General features: G+C 42.8%; 1 long non-coding RNA gene across 1 annotated transcript; it reads left to right on the forward strand.

Moving 5' to 3' along the window:
- Positions 1 to 1,642: 1,642 nt before the first annotated feature.
- LOC311249626 lies at positions 1,643 to 12,943 on the forward strand. The gene is made up of 2 exons (XR_014621206.1): positions 1,643 to 2,173; positions 10,538 to 12,943. It is a non-coding gene; the product is annotated as an uncharacterized lncRNA (long non-coding RNA).
- Positions 12,944 to 19,387: the final 6,444 nt, after the last annotated feature.

Raw genomic sequence — 19,387 nt, forward strand, 5'->3', positions numbered from 1 at the left:
TTACGATTGGTGTGTAAGTGTGGGACGTCACTTTTTTCCACCCGCTTCAAACCAGTAAGGAGACAAAAACATATTTCTCATGTGAAACGACCAAAGCAGTTGTAACTATGTCAACACCTTCGAAGCCGTTGTACTCCAGTAGAACCTCATCGCTCATAGTGAGAAGCTGATTGAGAAAAAACATTTTCGAGGCCTTTAACACATTTTTTTTTTCTCATATAAAAACATCACATGCTTAATTCCAGAGGGTGAAGATTGAAATCAGCAAATGAAACGAGAAAAAGAAATTCCCTCTCAGAGTTCCCAGGCTGAAAACTAAACTTCTCTCAACAAGATTATTATAAGAGCATAAAAACAGGTGGCTGTGTGTGTGTTCTCATGCAGAGATCTGGTAGCTGTTTGTCAGACCCTCCCTGCCTGTCTTGCATGCCTGTAGGTCATGCTTGGCTGTCTTCAATGACACATCTGTCTCTCTCTGAAAGCCTGGCCCTGCAGCCCAAAGAGCCAGCTCTGGTTACCTGAGGGGCCTCCCCCGTACTCCGAGTCCATATCAAAGCAGGGAAAGAGGCCACATTTCAGACGTCCACAGGGGAGAGAGAGGGAAGCTGCTGAGAGACTGTTTTGCTTCTCTTTACTTTGGATACATTTCAATAGTTAGAGGAAGTGCTCTTTCCATGAATGCCCTGCTTTAGCTTTTGTCACTCATAAAAGATATAGCGAAGAAAAGCTGAAGGGGCAAAGTGAGGAAGGGAGGCCACGTGCTAGGAGCTGCTCACCAAGATGCCTTAATGAATGACCTTCACCCACAGTAATGGCCTGAAATGACCAGGTGCTGACAGTCCTCTGTCATTAATACGCCATGATGAGGTGACATGAGGACAAATTAAAAGGAGACACATGAAGAGAGAGAGGCTAATGAAGCGTGAGCGTACTGGACATATTTTCATACTGTGCAGTTTCTTCTATGAGACAAATGTTAAATTTGTCGCAGTGGTTTCTTTCTTTTGCTAGCAACCATTTGGTAATTTCACGGCTCATCTTATTAAAAAGATTGCACAGTGTTATTTTGGGGTCCAAAATTGTCAACTAACTAGAATTTAATTGCAGAAGCAGGTGCAGTTGTACAATTTCAGCCACGCTACAGGCGGATGGCCGGGGCAGTCTGCTGCTCTGCTGGTTTAGACTAAAACATTTCAACTATTTAAGGGATTGTTTCGAACGATTCGGGCACAGAGGACAAATCTGAAGTGACATTCTCTCCAACTTTCAGATATTTACTGTAAATCCACCTCAGTGTGGTTTGTACTGTAATTGTTTCCTCTTGTTCTTTCATCAGATTAAAATTACATTCGTCCCGAACTTTCTTTTTGTAACCCGGTTAAAGATATAGAGGAGTGAATGGTGGGTTGAGAAAAGCACTCATTTTATGTATTTTTTAAATTTATAGTTTGGTTTCTTATTTTCTGTATATCTTGTGCATATTTTGGTTTAAGAAGAGTGTAAGAATAATAGTTTAATGTGAAATTATATATTGGTTTAAGTTGTATTTATCTGAGGTAATCCCGCGAGATCGCGGGGGTGTGAGAGGTCACCTGAAGGCGGAAGGGGAGAGGCAGGAGAGACGAGAGAGACGCATGCGAGGAGTTGCATGGCGGAGCGGAGCTACGGCCCGAAAAGACATTGAAAGACGTTGGTTAAGGGAAGGTCACGAGATAATCGGACTGAGAGTCTCGTTGTGACTGTTCATTGGACTAAACCTCTTGTCGAGTTGAAACGAGGCGGACTTCGGACAGAAAGGTCCGCGAAGATTACAGCTACAGTTAGCATAGCTCATGCTAGCTTGCCTGACTTCACGAACGAGGCGCTACCGCAGCACTCCCATAAGTGAAGCCGACATTTGCCTGCTGTGTGAACACACCTGCTGGAGAGACCGTGTGTGACTGTTGACCACAGACATCATCTGGAGCTGGAGGGATTCGTCTACGGCCCACGTCCCTGCAACCCGCTGTCGGACCATACGGACTAGGACGACTCCATTTCAGTGAGGTCATTGTCAACGGTGGATTTTCCTTTTGTCTTCTTTCTGCGCAAGGCGCGGAGCAGCCATGTTGGAGTGAGCCTTTCCTGAACTCAAGCGACGTTTCAGGCCTGCACCGATCCTCTGGTTCAAAGGGTACCCATTTTATTTTCATTTAATTAGTAAGAGTGCCGGCTTTAGTTGTAATATTTCTGGTGTTTGTGTTTTGATATTGAATTGCTATTTTTGGATACTGAAGAGACATTTGTGTTTACTTGAACTGTCGAGATATTTTTTATTTTGGGTTATTGACTGAAACTTACCTGAAACAGGAGGACTTGAAAACTCTAACCCTAATTATTGTTTGTTATTTTTCCAAGATTCAAATATTGTGTGTTGTTGAATATTTACTAAAGTAAATTGTTAACACGTACATGTGGTTATTTCTTTCACCTTGCATAGTGTCCATATGGTTGCTTATACTGTGTTTTTTGACTGAAGAGTGTTCAGAAGGAGAAGTACAAGTTAAAGGGTACATTAGGAAGAAAGTTAAGTGGTTAATTTCATTTGTGAACCATAGTGATTAAAAACCATTCATAGAAGTGAAACATAAACAGTGGTAAAAAGCATTTTGATCAGTTAAAACCTTATAAATAACAGTTGATAATAAACAAGGTGTTGCAGTGTACTTTCCCTATTGCATTAATTAGCTAACTAATAAAGAGGTTGTAAGATAACATAACGAACTTGGGGAGCGCACCTCAGTAAAATAGACCTGACGTCTAGAGGGCGCTACATTTTATAACTAAATACAAAACAAATGACGCTAAACATCAGCATGTTAGCATGTTGACCTGAGCACTACAGTACAGCCTCAAAGAGCTGCTAGCATGGCTGTAGCCTCTCTCAGTATAACTTGGCACCTCCCAGAAACACAAACTGTTTTCTTTCATCCAATTTTGCTGCAGGAGCTCGAATTCTTCAAAGGCACCTTTTAAGATGTTTTCCGTGAGGGGAAGAGTATCACTCATGTCCTCACCAGCATCATCTTAAACATGTCAGGGATTTAAAAACACACATTTTTGACTGCAGCACCAAATTTTGAAGCGCCCACCAGCTGAATGTGGAGCCAGCTGTGAGCTTATACTTTGAGGATGAAGACATCCCAAGGGCAAAACAAACTCCTTCCCTGCAGCCACAACACACCCCAGCAGATGGATCATTTAGTGCGAAAGCAAAACACTTCTCCCCGTTCCTTGTTTCGCTTCGCCTCCATCCCTCATATCTCCTACATTGCTTTCCTTCATCTGCACGCTCTTTCTCATTTTCTCTGATTTAGTCTCCATTGGGCCTTTATTACCGGCTCTTCCCCTCCTTTTCCATCCGTCCTTCTCTCTGCCGCTCCATCTGTCTGCGATTGTCGCAGGAGGGTCGTCAGGAGATGCTCATATATCCAGATGCCTACCATTACAGAAATGTGTTTCAGAAGAATTGGCTTTCAAGGCAACCATGCAAGACAGGGCTGAGCCGAACATCGCCGGGCAGTTTGTAACATCGCCACCGGAACACCAGCTGGCGCTCATTTAATAGCCCATTCAGTCCCGAGGTGCACCTCAATCCCCAGAGCTGTCAGGGCTTTCGACATGATGGAAATGTGGGTAGCAAAGACAAAAAGCTTAGAGGGGTCCCGTAGAGTATGCTTCTATCTAACAATGACCAAATACTAGTTACAGGAGGTTAAATAATGTTAAAGACTTGGTTGTTGTTGATAAAAGTGCAAAACTGCAAGAAGACAAAGTCACCACGGAGCTGAGGACAGACGAAATTACGACTGATGTCCTGCAAGCGTGCAGAGTGAGGCCTTGCATTCCTGGATGTATTTCCCTTCTTCCCGTCTCCCTGCTGAAACAGGACCACTTCTCTCAGGATGGAGGCATCCTGCAAACAGCGGTGTAATGTCGTGGAACAAACTCCTTCTAGGCTCAGAGTAGCAGCCCATTTTGTCTGCTCAATCTACCAGTCAAAGGCTGACAACGAGATTTATGAGTGAAATAAAGGCAGCCATCGGCACCGGGTAAACAAAGGAAGAGGAATATACCTTTTTATTTCATTATTTTTAAAGGGGCGAAACACAACGTACAAAAGCAACTGCCGAGAACCGAAGTGTTTTCCCATCAATGCATCCAAAAAGCTTCCCAAAGCATCAGGGCTGCTTTTGAGGAGCTGCTGAGTGATGCAGCAAAAGGCAGGGAGGAACAGTTGGCAATAAAATATAGAGTGTAAGCGTGGACTATTTAATAGCGAGCGATTCAGACTGATAGGACAGCGTATAAAAAAGGAACAGTCATTTCCCCGCCAAGAGCCATCCCAGGGACTTTTATTTCTCACCAGATGTGAGAGTGCTATCCAGTGCACACACTCGAACACAACACAGTAGGCCTTCATGGAGGTCAAGATGATCTCAGGCAGAAAGGGCTGTTGTTGGAAGGAGATAGGAGGTAGAGGGGAAGGGTGGATCTGGAACAGGTGTCTCGTGTTTTTATACTAAATCTCTTTCAACAACACACCTTCTTCCTCCTCTCCCCACCCGGATCGACGCTGGGATTTACTTTACTTTGCAATAAACTAAAACAGTGAGCTGTATCCTGTTTCAATTCCCCATTTCCCTTTAGTAATTATTCACCTAATTACCGTCATCCAATCCGCTGGTTCCTGTGCTCCTCCTAGCATGTAACTAACAACACGCCGCCGTGCAGGGTTATTCTGCTACGATCCAGGGAAATGCTTGAATACCTTAATTACTGTATATAACTGCATTTTGATTTCAATGTTTCTTCTGAGGCGTTTAAAATCTAATGACGGAGCAAGAATGTGTCTCGGATGTGCACTTCCTTGATTCATGTGTTTTGGTGTGGGCCTGGGAAATGGCTCGGAGCGGCGTTGAACCGACTGGTCTGGGGAATCAATGTGGATTACAGAATAAACATGAAATGGGTGTAGCCTGAAGAGCAGCAGCGAGGAGTGGGACTCTCAAATCTTGAAGCACAATGACAGGTTGTCAGAAAGCCACTTTTCAAAACTCTGGATTCCTTATTGCTAATGTTGGCATCACGTTACTGATGTGTGGTGAAGACTCAAGTTTGGGGAGGAGGAAACCCTGAGAAAAGTCTGCATACATTCTGACCCCAAGAGGTTGCATCTTGACAGTTTTTTATACTCGGATTTAATGTCAATGGGATAATTTATACGGAAAAGGTGTTGTTGGGAGTGTTAACGTGCTAATTAGAGATCATAGACCAATCAATCAGCTAGGCACCGGAATTGGCCGGTGGTCAGTATCACCAGCCAGGACCGGTGACCGGACGATCAGTGTCGGACATATTTGACTCTGTGCCAGTCACTGGGGTTGGGCTGATTTAAACATTGTCAAACCAGTTTGATAAAAGACCTAAGACCGGACCAGAAAGGGAATACTGAACTTCACCACAAGATGTCACATGAGAATCAGCCGTTCCCAAGAGGAACATAATGAGAGCTTACGAATGACAATGAAGCAGCACTACAGTCCATCAGGGCAACTGCAACACGCTGTTTTCATTAGTCCCGACAACAGTTCAACTTGTCTTCTTCTAAAGTTTAACATCAAAATAATAAATGAAATACGACTTCAGCTGAGCGAAACTGGAGGATAGATGGCAGCAGCGAAATTTCATGTAGTGTGAACCTCGCAGGTCAACATGTTCCTGATAACGTTTCACAATAAGAGCGCAGGGATGCAGATTTTAAGCAATTTCTTTAATTGATCAGCTGCCTTAACGATCCGTTAATCATTAATAATACATGAAATGGTTTTCATACAATTGTGTACAAACATGTGACCTCAAATTGCTGTGACGTGTTTCTACACATAATCAATAGAAGAAGCAACCAGGGTTGGTTCTGTCTCCAAAGTGATCCCTTCAGAGTCGACCATGTTGGACATTTTTCCTAGTTTTAAAGAACAGATAAGGTAAACACCAAGTTATGTGATTGATAACCCAAATAACACAAAATAATGTCTTCATCTTAATCGTGGAGCTTCCATCTGAGAAAATATATATTGAGGCCCGGATTGAGGCTACTAACTGGCTCAGATGTAATAGTTTTGTGCCGAATGTCTTTGTTTAAATTATTACAAATGACATGTATTTTAATTAAATACATTTTCTCACGCCAGTATCTTGTACTTTGTAGAATGAGGTATGTGCACAGATAATGAAAACACCAAAAAGTAGAATGTATGCGTTCCCTCTCACAGTCACCGTCAGTTACAGTCAACTATAGCAGCTCTCATTAGACCATATTTATATGTTGGTTTAAGTGAACCTGGCTGCCTGAAGGATCAAACATGAAGTTCTTCTCGTTTTCGCAGCAGCGGTTGAGGCGGTCTCGCCCGTGGGAGAGCAGAAATGGGTCAGGGATATTATTTGGATGCCTGGCCCATTATTTGATGAAGTGCTTAAAGTTTCCCTGAGGTCTAACTTAAGATTCTCTAATATGATTTCCCCACTGGCTAATTACATCATGAATAATTTGCAGCCCGTCCACCACTCTGGCTATCACATCTGGAGCACAAATTGATAGAGAGAGGTATAAATGTGTGTGTGTGGGTGTGTGTGCGCACGTGTGTATGTGTGTGTGTTTGGGTTCAAACATAAAAGAGAGAAGAATAAAGAATTAAACAGAAAAGAGAGAAAAAGATCAGTCTTGGCGACAGAGGAGTGCACCGAGATGACAGGGTAACTGATGTAATGTCAGAGCGGCAGGCTAAAAGGGGCCATAAAAATGGGCCATTCACTCGACTGCGGACGATAATAAGACAAGATAATGCATAGCTTTCTAATAAAATCTTTATGAGCGTGAATCCATGCTGGAGCTCTCGCTGTGCAGATCATTCACTCCGGTATTAAAATGCAAATTGTCTGAACGAGCTGCTGGTTTTCACTCTTTGCGTCCGAGATTTGAGATATTAGAAATGTTTATGTTCTTTCAGTGTTTGCACTTTGGACACAGCTTAGCACAGTGTGTAAGTAGCACAGTGGGCTCGTAGGTGAGAGTCTGCTTAAAGTAGATATAGGCTTCTACCTTTAATATGATGGACATGACTCAGTTGTGCACCGGTGCAGCCACCCCTCAATACTTCATTCTCAAAAAGCAGAACGCTGAAACTGTTAAAAGTGGAGCCCGGTTATGACGCCTCGCAAACAAATGTGTTTGTTTTTGCCGATGAACGATTCGCTCTTCTCATCACTCAGACAAGCAGCTGTGAGAAGTACCGGCGGGGGAGGAGCTGAGCTCGGGAGGCGAGCCGAGCCGTGTGAGGTGGCACCACCAAGCGTCCCTTTGGGTGTTTTTGACGGCGCGGCTGACACTGTGCAATTTGTTTCCTTTCTGTTGTTTCATTTTGTCATCCATCTAATCGAGTCGCTGCGCCGGTGTGTTTTCATCCCCGCGCCGACATGTAATTGGTTTGCGAGGTGGCTTTTTGTTTGTGACAGCTGTGCGGTGTATGGCGAAGATTAATGGAAACTGTCCTAAGAATCCCTTTAAAAAGCGTTGCAGTGTGGTGGCATTAAATGGGTTTCTGGTTCAAAGAGTTGAAAAAGACGGAATGAAACTGTGGTTTTCCATTTGTAGTTTCACTTCCAGTTATCAGCTGTGTCCGCTGTATGATGCCTCAGTGTGTCTGAAACAAGAACCACACAGGTGAGCCAACAACATACAGTGTTTTCTGTGCTCAGGGATGCTTTGACTCCGTGGATCGCTATCAGGGCCTATACTGGCATCATAAATAATGACATTAACAATCTCATTATAGTTAAAGTAACAGCAAGCTGCTAACTCAACATTTAGTGCCACCCCTGGCCTCATCTTGCCTTACCTTTTTCCCTTTTTCCTTCAGCGTGTTACAGGGCTGTAGCCAGGATTTTGTGAAAGGTCTTGAACATTAAATAGCCCAAAGTCCACGACAACGGGAGCTCTTCTCTCCCACACAAAACACTGCTCCTGAAGTGGCTGAAACGCCTCGTCAGTGGTCCCGCCTTTAATTCTGTGACTTTGTGACATCACACTACCATGTCACACATTTGCATAATTGATTCGTATTCACGGTAGAAGTGAAGCCGACTGGAGACATGCTTTCACTGCTGTCTCAGGCGTGTGTGAGCTGACCAATCAGAGCAGACTGGGTATTCGGTAGGCGGGCCTTAAAGAGACAGGAACTAAAACAGAGCATTCTAGACAGAGGGGGAAAACTGTGCTGCAGCACTTGGCAGTATGAGAAAACTGATCCACTTTTTGAGGATTGAAGCATGTAAACCTATTCTGGTAGTAACCTAAAATACATTTATGAAAAAATGAAGCATTTTATGTCTCCTTTAAAAATGGTCAGAATCAGTTTAGAAGTTTACAGATTTAAAAGTTAGGACAAGGCGAGCACTGGTTTGTTGTCAGCAGATAGCCTCAGTTTGGGTATTGGAGTCATTACAGGGAGAGAATAAACAGGATTGGTGCCTCCTCATATGTTATTTGACATCTGTTTATAATTTGGGGAAACTTTCAACCTTCGTTTTTTTTTTTTTTTAATAATGCAGAACATTGAAAATAGACAAAAATCATCGGTTTTATACGTACAGAGTGGGACCAGGAACAACAGGATTTTATTCAGGCATACAGAATGAAAGTAGAATGACCCACTTGTTTCACATCCTTTAGCAGTATGAATGTGTGGCCTTCACTGACAAAGAGATAAAACTGGATAGCAAAGAGTTGAAGGCGATGTCAGCTCCAGTACTGCTGTGTATGTGTAATACATTTTGAATCACTTAGCTTAATGATGCCGGTGTCAGTGTCAGATTTCAGCCTTGATTCAATAACAGGCTGCTGTCTGTGTTGATTCTGAACGTTTCCTCATTATGTTAATAGAGAATCCATGGGGCATTACTTTTCCTTCACAACATACAGGCTGCTGCAAATTAGATGTATCTATAAATGTAGTTTCTAGGAGACAGGGTTGCTTCTGTTATAATGTGATGAAATTATTATTAGGTGGGGGTTTCTTGCATTATCAGCAACATATTATCTGTGTTAGACCACTCTGTATTTCCAATTAGGCGCTATTGTCACGGGCAGAGCAGGTTTTAGTGGTTACACTCTTACTCTTCCCATCATGAATATATTCACAAAATTGCATATCGTTCATATCTTATAGGTACGATGTAGAATATTCAGAAGAAGTCTTATTAGTCTAACACCACTGACCATTAAGTGAACTGCTGTCACTCAGCATCCTGTTACATGCACCCGCACTCAAGAATGTTTAATTTAGACCTGGACAAGCAATTTTCATTGGACTGAATAGATGTCATCCTTGTGTTTTGTTATCTAGCTCCATTATAAATCTATGCTTTGTAGGCGTGAGCGAGCATCACCTTGCGCATCGGCTAAGAGTGACATGACATACTAACAATGAATGCTGGAAAACAAAAAAATGTACAATCATATTTAGAACAACCGATCTCTAATTCCTATAGTTTATTTAAACCACTGGCTCACTGATACTAACTAGCTTGCCGTTTGCAAGTATCATCAAACTTCACAAAGCAACATGCACCATATCCATGTCGCGTAGCTAAGTTACAGCTGCCTTGCATCGCTTTTGGCTGGTAGAAAGCAACTGTTAGCTATAGAATACACATTTGCCTTGTACCATCACATGATTTATTGTTGGTTAAAATCAACACTGTTTGACATACTGTAATACATGGAGTATCATGGATCATGTTAGCTTTTAAAGTGATTTCAAGCTAGCCAACTAACATATATCCATGTAGATAGTATTTTGCTAGTTATTATGTTAGCAAGCAAGCTAAGGGTAGCAAGCTAGCTATGATTTAGTTACAGTAAATTGCAAGTGGCAAGCTAACCAATTTACCAGCTAGATCAGCTCTGGGAGTTTAGCTAACAATTTCCCCATGTTAGCAACCAAGCTAATGTTAGCCAATATGAGCCAGCTAAAACAATAATATGACAATGCACACTACAACGTAAGCCTGACTTGGGACTTTGTATCTGACTCGGTGTTGCGTTGGTCCTTGTTGATGTCAGAAGACTTGATTTCTAAGGTAAGGTTAGCTAGCCTTGCACACTGTTGGCGCTGTAAGGGGGCAGGAGATAGGGAAGGCACTCAGGAGTGCATATAACCATCACATCCTTTGCCAAGCCCTTTCCTAGTCCTTAACATCAGAATCAGTCCACAGGCTGTTAAAGATACGTAACAAAGTAAAGCACGTTCTGCGCTAGAATTTAATCTACAAGTACGAAGAACCTTGAAGAGGCTTTCGCTCTACAGGATGAAATACAAGATTTCTTATCCGGGAGTTATTTGTGCTCTGTGCTGAAGTCACACAGTTTGAGCGACAAGAAACCAAGAGGGTTTATTAACACAATTCAACCTTCTTCTCTTGTGTGCATGCCTTCCAGCATCCCATGTCTTCATCGGTCCCTCAGATTGGTGGTTAAGTGACACATAGATGAGCTGAGCAGAGGACAGCAGAGGGAGATAAGATGATACAGAGGACAGAGAGACTCAAAGTTTGCGGGTGAAGCACGGAGAGGGAGACGGCGATCTGGCATAAGAAACTGACAGAGCCTCAGGAGGACGGGCAGACCATTGAGAAAATGAGGAGGAATGTCATGCTCATGAGCGGCGGCAACGGAGGAGAGAGGAGCTGCAGGAGACGAAAGCTTCGGAGTGACAGGGAGGGATGAGAGGAGGAGATGTAAGGCCAGAGAACTACAAGAGAATACAGGCCTAAGGAATTAAGGAACTACAAAGCAATGATCCCTTTTCTCTCAGCTATTTTCTACTTAGATGGTAGATTTCTGTCGTTGTTTCATCTTACTCTCAGCGCAACATTTCTGTAGTCCTTCTGGTGTAAAGTAAACTTGTAGTTGTTTCAAGTCAGTGGGCAGGAAGAAAAAGAAAGGAGCCTTAAGTTGCATTTACCCTGCACAGAGCTACAGTTCTGCACTTAGATGCATTTTGATGGCTCATTGAGTGTGGCAGTGAGTCTAATTCGTTCTTTGGCATTTTTATGCACTGAATTTAGGAATTTAAGAATGATCTCACAGGGTGCACAGTTGGAACAAGATTACTTCTAAGCACAATAAGCAGCAATCGTTAACACCAAACATCTGCAAAGCTGATGACCAAGAGGTCTATGCAGAGTGAGTGGGAGCCTTTGGGTCAGAACCTGACATTTAACCTGAAATTTGGCTTAAATCACTGGCCTGCTCCAGTAATGACTCCTTCACCACCCACTGTAGAACTAATCCCACTCACATTTGGCAAAAAGACAAGAACATCCACCGACGGCTACAGAGGTCTCGATCCAGAGGGCTCATTTGGGCCATAGCAAGTAGGAGCAGGACCGTTCACAATGCTGCGGGTTATTTAATATGTTAAATGTTTCCAAAGCTGTTCTGGGAAAAGGCTCTGTGGAATTCATTCGTTACCTCAGGTTTTATTTTTTGCTTATCAAACGCCTTCGTAATCAGCATTTAGCAGGGTTTTTTTTCACAAAGGTGCCATATTTGTGTCACATTAGCTCTTAAATGACTGCGTTTTGTAGATAATGTAAATAAATCCAAATTGAAAGGATTTGCAAATCTGTCAGTGGGAACCTTCCGACGATTGAGTCATGAGACCAGCAAAAAATTGGCAGTGCCGCTGCAGCTGAGATACCTGTCTGCATGATCCCCAGCAGAAAGGCTCCCCCTGCTGCCGTAAACATGTGATTCAAATGCTTCTTACACTTGTTTTTAAAATGGTTAAACTGACGATGTGTTCAACTTTGGTGGTAATCAGTGCCCAGATCTGTAATCGAATACTTCGGGGGGTTTTTTTTCCCTTGAAGTGAAGGGAGACGTTGCATCTTGGTGGGCGCCCAAGCCCAAAGAGCTGCTGGTACTTACTAGTGCTGGCTGTTTACGACTGGCCAACGTGTCGCTAGTTAGCTCAACAGCTTCACCAACTACTCACCAAACATTTTGCGAATCCGCCTTGATGAATTTTGCCATACTGTACTTCAGATTACTGCTACCTCGGTATGTTTGGTTTGCAGCATCAATCTCAGCTGACATTGCAAACATGGGTAGAGCGATCAGTTTGCGCTGCCAGTGTGCTATTAATAAGTTTACTTTCCCAAAAGCAAAACTCAGACAGTGAACCAGGGCCAGCGACATGTTCTCCCTCTGTCTTCTCTTCACACACACACATTCACATCACCCTTGGAAAACCATCAGATAGCGACCGCAGTGGTTATTAACCTCTGCCACAAACCATAGACCAACAAGTTGGCAGCCGGTCTAAAGAGTCGTCGTGTCTTTGATGAGGTTTTAGGGTCCCTGGTTTTCTGCACAGAGGAAACCACTGAGTCTGAGGACAGCTACATCATGGCGGTGCAACAGTCTGCAGTTAAATCATAGTTTGTTTTCCCATTTGCATCTCCAATTACCCTGTGAATATTTTATTTTATGGGCTATTCTGATTCCATGAGCAGTCATTACTCAGGGATTGAACAAACGCCGCAGACAAAGGGAATTAATTTGAAAAACAATTTATTAATGTTGTTGCTGTTTTCTCGTTTATAATTGTTTACCAAGTAGCCACTGGAGACAGTGCATTTCTGGCTGTGTGGCACTCGATAATATAAGGATTTTTATTGTATTGTAGGGGTTGAAAGTTATATTCAGACTGACTTCTGTAAGCGTATTACATTATTCATGCACTGCTTTTGTTACATTTCACGAGTCTGACAGTAAATAAGCTGCTCTGATTCTTCTGTATCAGTTTGATGATGTAATAAACATGGCTGTGTAATAGTGTTTCAAGGTGAGTTGATTTATTTTGTCTCATATTTTTGATTTCACTTTTTGTGGTGCTGAATTTTCTCCACAAAATGTGTTTTTATTGCTGTTGAAACGCCCGTTCTTTACCACTTCCTGTTATCAAAAAGACTGAAAATCTGAAGATTAACCACCGTCACCTGAGGCCAACCCTCAGACACCAAATCTGTTAACTTTCACCTTCATTCCAGCCAAAACCAGGAAGGTAATGAAGCATCTGACTTTTATCTCCACCGCACCAAAGGGCTGTATTTGTTGGTTTGGATGATCAGCTATTTGAGTTTGCTACCATATGGTTTTATTTTTCAACCGAGCCAACAGCCCGAAGGCTGAACCAGTTTCTCTGTTGTTATTTTCTTATTATTTTATATGTCTGCCCTTCGTTCTGAATTCAGAAGTGGGCCTAACAGAGCCAGGAAGGTTCACTTGACCGACTAACTGTCTGTTTGTGTCAATGCGCGTCTATATTTAGACGTGTTCAGTCGAGTGCTTAGGCTGATTTTTGGGGGTTCAGAAGCTGCAATGTGAGCGTCGGATTATTTTCCCCATGAGAACTGTTAGAAAAGACAAGATTCACAAGGTGCAGGCTCAGGGTTTACTCTCCACTGATAAATAATTCAAACCTAGCCATGGGCAAGTTCTGCACCCAAAACAAAAGTACACTATCAAACATTGTAAGCTGGTTCAGCCAAAAAAGCTCAAGCTCCCCTTCTGCCTCACAACTGTGCATTAACTGAACTTCATCTGAACAATTCTCATAAGTTGGAAAACTTTAGCTGAGTTAAGATAACTAAGCTTGAGTTTATGTAAATAAACTTTACATGTTAAAGGAATAGTTTGACATTTTGAAGAATACACTAATTCACTTTCTGGCAAAAAAAGAAAGTCAGATGAGAAAATTGTTTTTACTTATGTACTACTGTATGTTTAAAGGGGCTCTGTGTAACAACCTAATTTTCATGTATTAATCCCTTTTTTTTGCCCATATGTGAGCGAATTGTAAAGTGGTTTGTATAAGTTGTTAAATGCTGCTGGACTGTGGATTTCTTTGTGAAGGACGCTAACGGAGAGCAACAGTAGCTATCGTTAGTTTGGAAATGGAGTCCACTGAAATGAACGTACAACAGCAATACAGTACATAAGTCCTGTAGAGCTTCTTTTGCTATTAGGCTACAGCCAACAGCCAGTTAGCCTAACTCAGCACAAAGGCTAGTAACAAGGGATACTGCTCGAGTGGCTCTATCAACAAAATCCACCTACCTGCCGCTAAAGCTCATAAATTTGGCTAAGCTAACTTGTAAAGAGTAGTCAGAGGCAACAAAGGCTACTCTGTAGCAAAGACTACAATAACAAATAAGGATCGCTTGAGTGTTTTTAACCCTCAGACCACGCATGCTAGGGAGTATGCTAATATGCTAATCATGTTTCTTGAGAAACTTCATTTTAAAGACTAGTTCAACATTTCGGAAATACTTCATGCCCATTCGCTTCATAGCCCAGAGTTAGATGAGAAGTTTGACACCACTCATTTCTGAATAAGACGCTACAGCCAGTAGTCGATTTAGCTAAGCTAAGGCAACGTTTTTAGCTTTTGGACGGAGCCCCGCTAGCTATTTCCCCTGCACCTAGTCTGTATGCCAAACTAGGAAAGTTGGCAGCTGTCTGTAGCTTAATATTTCACATAAAGACTGGAGAGGGCTGCTGTAAGACATTTTTCAAAGGTCTCTGCAATACTTTAATTCAACTCATTATTTCAGGTCGTTAAGTCAGAGGAATTTAAATGGCTCTTAAAAATAAAAGCTAGAATTTTTCAGCTGAATAACACTGAAATGTATAAAAATCTATTTATTATAAATTCATAAAATACAAATAGTTTGTTTCACAAAACTGACACTTGGATGTTGATCTTAACTTCCTTCTAGGTCTTGTTCTGTATTTATTTACTTTTTGTGATATACTGAAGTCTATAATGACAAAGTCAACATTGATTCACAGATGCACCTTCCTTTGTCTGTGAGACTAATAATAACAGCACCCGGATGACAATAAATAACAATCGTCTGACATCCGTTTTCCATCACCTGGGCTTCCAGCGCTACAGAAGTGAGATACACAAAAGCAAAGTATCCACATCAATCTCATACGCGCACGCAGATGCTGCTCAACACTCCCCACCTGCCTCGCCATGTCTGCCAAATTAATCTGTGTGAGGAGATGAGTTTGGGATGAATTCATCTCCACTGGATGAGAGAGCAGCTCCCATATGTTGGTCCTGCTGGGAACCTGAGAGCCGTATCCTTATTTCCCCCGAGGCGGCAGTCGATGTAACCCAGACCGAGGCATGGCGGCATTAAATGGAGTCGAGATAGGGGGAGCGTTATCAGCGGAGACTGCTGAGAGCACACACCCTCAGACACACAGAGCCGAGCAGAGGTTCATATCCTTAATGTGACCTGCTTATCCTTATGTTACCTGATGTTATGATAGCTTCTTATCGTCTGCCCGTGAGACCGCGGGGCACCCGAGGTGAACTGTTCTGTTGACGACGTCGCCTTGAATTTAAATCAAAGAAGCGGCACACAATGCTCGAGACAAGCAGTCCAACAGAAATGTGAAAAAGTAGATTACATCTTGTCAACACAAAGATAACATTTATGACTTTCCATCATGAACTGAAGCAGAGGACATGAACAAAACAACCACACAGCAACACCGATCTCTCACACAGATCATTTCAACAGTACGAGACTCACCAAGGTATGAATTCAAGGACTGGTTTGGCTGTTTGAGTTGCAACAATGAGTAAATTCTCTGTGTTTTAGTCAACACAACGCAACCAAAAATCCCCCCAAATCAACCAAATCCATTACTTTCTATGTTTGGACACCTCTCATCACATCATCAAACATACAACACATCAGCTTACCAGGAGAAAAACAAGCTAATTTGTGAGCGCTGATTTACAACAGCGAGTCGAAAACAGCTGTGTTTGAAGTGTCCTAATGCACACTGTCCGCCTGCCAGCCAATCAGAGGCGATTACTGGCCACAGAGTAAGCTGTTTCACTCGCTGCCAGCCACAGCCGGTCGGCGCGGCCTGAAACTGAATGCCTTGTAATGCAAAGGAGTATAAAATGGAGATCTGTAAAAAGTGTAAAAGTCGTGGACATTATTCACACCAGAGACGTCGAAATGTAAAAGAAATGCTGCCTTGACCTCAGAAAAACCTCATTCTTTAACTTTTCAAACATAAAACATGTAGAAGCTGATCCAGCTTAAATGTTCATCCGTTGCATTAAAACTGATGTTTTGCGACCTGAACACTGATGTCATTTATTATGTTAAGAATCGGAGGAAAATTATAAATGGATTTGTCAGTGTAATAAAACAGAGTCAGAGTTTTAGCCATCGCGATGTGATGCCCAAGCAAACATAAGAAACAAAGCAGGCGAACCGGCCCCTCATACATTACACTCAGCACAGCCTCGTCTGGATCTGCTCAACTTCTTTTGTTATGCTACAGCTGTAAAACAGCACAGCACCATATGGAAGATATCACACATCCACAGCCAGATCTGAGGTTCTCAGAATTATCTCCAAGCATAATTTCCTTTTGCTCTTTACCCTCATCCAACGGTGACTTTGATCAAACAATCATCTTTTAATTATTTCTCTCTGATTTATTCCAATTTCCTGGATCGTTTTACGGTTTCGACGCCGGGAACAAACTCTCAGCCTTGACCCAGATCTCAAGGACAAATGTCCATATATGACTTTTATTGTAGACATTCATAACTCGTACTTGCCAAACTGTGATGGAGGAGGGGAAATATTACGTTGAGATATCCGAGGACAGACTAAACACAAGCTAACGATTTATCATGTAAATATTACGGCACAGCTGCAGCAAAGCTGATTCCTATATGAATAACTGGAGGGCTGAGGCACAAGGCTACATAAATCAACAACGGAAAGTTACCCTGCTCGCCCTGCACAGTGTAACTCCTCATGAAAATCAGATATAATTAAGATTTCTGATAGCGATCTAATGGACAGGAAATTCGATGTGTGCGCTTTGTGCCAAACAAAGCAGAAGGCAAAAAACAAAAAACGGGTCAGACTGGACTATTTGTTTTGTCTTCTCTGTTAAAGTCATTCAGGCTCTACTTGTGTGCCTGCAGTCTGTAGGACAGAAAATGAAAACACGAGCAAGGAGACGCAGATACGGACGGACATCGGGTATAGACGCGAACGCACTCACACAACCAGGCTGGAGAATGATGAATGGTGTTTGGGCTCGGGAGGTTACACTTCATTAGGGAGGAGGACAAACTTTGTGCCAAGTTCAGCGCTCTGTTTATCCTTTCTGCTCTCTGACGAGCCAGCGGAGACAGTGGGAAACAATGTGAGTGTCGACGGGGGGGGCATAACACATCCGCGACTGGGCCCCGACGCTCTCATACTCTTCTTACTGTATTGTATGTCGTCCACATGGGTCCCTGAAAGTTAGCCGGTCAGCACAACGATGATGGATTACCTATAAGGACTAGAAGTCAAGCCGGGTCTCATGTTTCCTTCTGTGTCCTACAGTATGTTTATTATTGGACACCGTGTGGAGTCCTCTGTCAGCAGACCTGCTTCAGGCCGTGTTACAGATACGGTCAGCCTGCACCGGCAGTGTTTGACTAATCAGCCACATCGAGGATTATGTTGATTATTAGCGTGTAATGTATATCTAGTATACTGCAGGTGGGGTTGATATAGCTGCTGCGTACACAGCTCTGTGCCACAGCTTGGCGTGCGACCAAAATAATTATAAGAATGTGCTCATGTCATCACTGAGGTCTCAGAGCGTTTGGTCTTTCTCAAGCTGTGTTCCTGTTTGTGCTTGTGTTCTTGTTGAAGTAGTTGTCTCCTAAATTCAAGTGCTCGTTTTGCCAAGTACACTCCAAGTCCCCCCAGAAGTGTTCTTGCTTCTTCCATTTTTATCAGGGATGATTATTCGGGAGCCGGCCAGATTGAGCTCAGGGTCGAGAAGTAGTTCACATCGACCAGTCAGTGACCGTGCAATTATTTTAAACTGTTGAGTTCAACTTAGGAATTTGCACCATTGACCGAGCAAAGAGTCTTGATAGCGTTGACCAATTTGAGAATAGAGAGCCAGCTTCCTCCATCTTATTGCATCGTACTCTTTTATTTAACTTTACCAGCTAGAAGCTATAAACCGCCTCAAAAATAGCCATGTTTTTAGTTACAGGTAGGGACCGAGCTACGCTAACAGTCAGTTAGCAAGTCAGCAATCACATTTGCCCGGAGAGCTTTATTCCCCTTGCAAAATATTAGATGATGTTCCATCCTGAAAACAAAAGGCCAGGAGGGAGAAAATGGCCCAATGCAGAGGAAACAGCTTGCTAGTGTGTTTGCAGTTAGCTTGAGCTACACTATATCATCAACTAGGTCATCACCAAGCTTCTCACGCCAAACATTTAGCAAAGGTTTCCACACCTTGCTCTGATGTTTTTGCAGGTGTGGAGCGGTCGGCATCCATCGTCATCCCAGGAGCTCCCAGGAGCCCTTTGGTCATTTTCCTGTGGCACAGCTGTCACTACAACATGTGATACAATAACATTTTTAACATACAAATAGGCCTCAGAGTCTAAAATGTAAACTTTATAATGGAAGACTGGTTTATCTGAAGGTAATGCCGAGGTTTTACAGGAACAATAACTTGAGAAAGATCTAAAAGCATATGAAAACATTGTTCTACATTTGTAGATCTCTATAGGACACACTTCTGCAAAAGAAAGTGTAACAGACCTTTGTCTCCCCGGTCTCTCTTTGGTTAGCAGCAAGGTACCCTGGCAGCACATCACACCTCTGCTTCCCCTGTAGCAGCCACAAACGCAAATCAGGTGTTGAGTGAAGTGAGTGAGTTGATGTTCTGAGCCTGTGTTACTGTGGAGCACAGAGCCATTCAGAGCACAACAATGGCATGCAAAGTGGAGCAGCTAGTTCCCCTGACAGTGGATTGAAAAGTGAAACATTTGCCCTATTGTTTGGTTTTTCTTCACACGGAGGAAGCAGTGGAATTAAGTGGAACAGGGAAACGTAGCCAACTTAGCCTCTCTTGTTCCTTTTCTGTCAGCTGGCATAAAGCACCGCTGACCCGTGTGGCTGTCGGGTCACTACATGAGAAACTGGGAGTAAAAAGCATCACATGAATGTCACTGAACACACCCTGTCACAGGATTCCTGGGCTTCAGGAACCTTTCACCGACATTAAGGACCTGTCAGCTGCAAAAGTGCACGTTTAAATGATTAAGTCTTCAGGCTCATAGTTGCATGATAGCATGGATGTGTGTTTGTGCTTGAAGTACTCTCATTCACCTGTGTGTGTGTGTGTGTGTGTGTGTGTGTGTGTGTC

Source organism: Pagrus pagrus, assembly GCF_965226575.1.
Source record: "Pagrus pagrus genome assembly, chromosome: 20".
Classification (NCBI taxonomy): domain Eukaryota; kingdom Metazoa; phylum Chordata; class Actinopteri; order Spariformes; family Sparidae; genus Pagrus; species Pagrus pagrus.